This window comes from Acyrthosiphon pisum, chromosome A1 (genome assembly GCF_005508785.2).
Source record: "Acyrthosiphon pisum isolate AL4f chromosome A1, pea_aphid_22Mar2018_4r6ur, whole genome shotgun sequence".
In the NCBI taxonomy this organism is placed as follows: Eukaryota; Metazoa; Arthropoda; class Insecta; order Hemiptera; family Aphididae; genus Acyrthosiphon; species Acyrthosiphon pisum.
In genome coordinates, this window is record NC_042494.1 from 142193883 (window position 1) to 142194527 (window position 645).

Sequence of the window (645 nt, forward strand, 5' to 3'; positions counted from 1 at the left end):
ATTCATTCTCTACTGTACAGTACCTATGTATGATCTTGCACATATGAATCATCTGTCACTGCTTTGATGCATTTTTCACAGGTGAGTACTGGTATTTTTTTATTACATATCCTGCTATATAATAAAGCACATTGTCTGTCAATGAATTTAAAATCGGGTTGTCGCAGTTGTCAGTTATTAATTGTACCTGTTTCTATGAAAAAAGTTTAAAAAAATAACAAGTAATAATATACATTATATATGGGTAATAATATATATTATAGATAGGTTATAGTATATATTATATTTATAAAGGCAATAATATATAATATATGTTAAAAAACAACAGACTGGTTTTAACAAATAATTCCTTTATTGTTTAAGACTTTAAATCATACATTTAAATAATTATATATTACATAAATATTTTATTCAAAAAATGTATTTTTGAAAATATACAATCATAATTTATTGTGACAAAAATGAATATCAATGACGGAAAAAATTACATTTCAAATATTTTAAACAAGAATTCAAATTTTGGGGGGGATTTCGGCATGCATTTGACCTACTCAAAATGGCGGATAATAACTTCATATCATATCACTACTTAGCAATCTAGTTTATTATTTATATCTGTGACTACTGATAAGTGATATCTTGTGC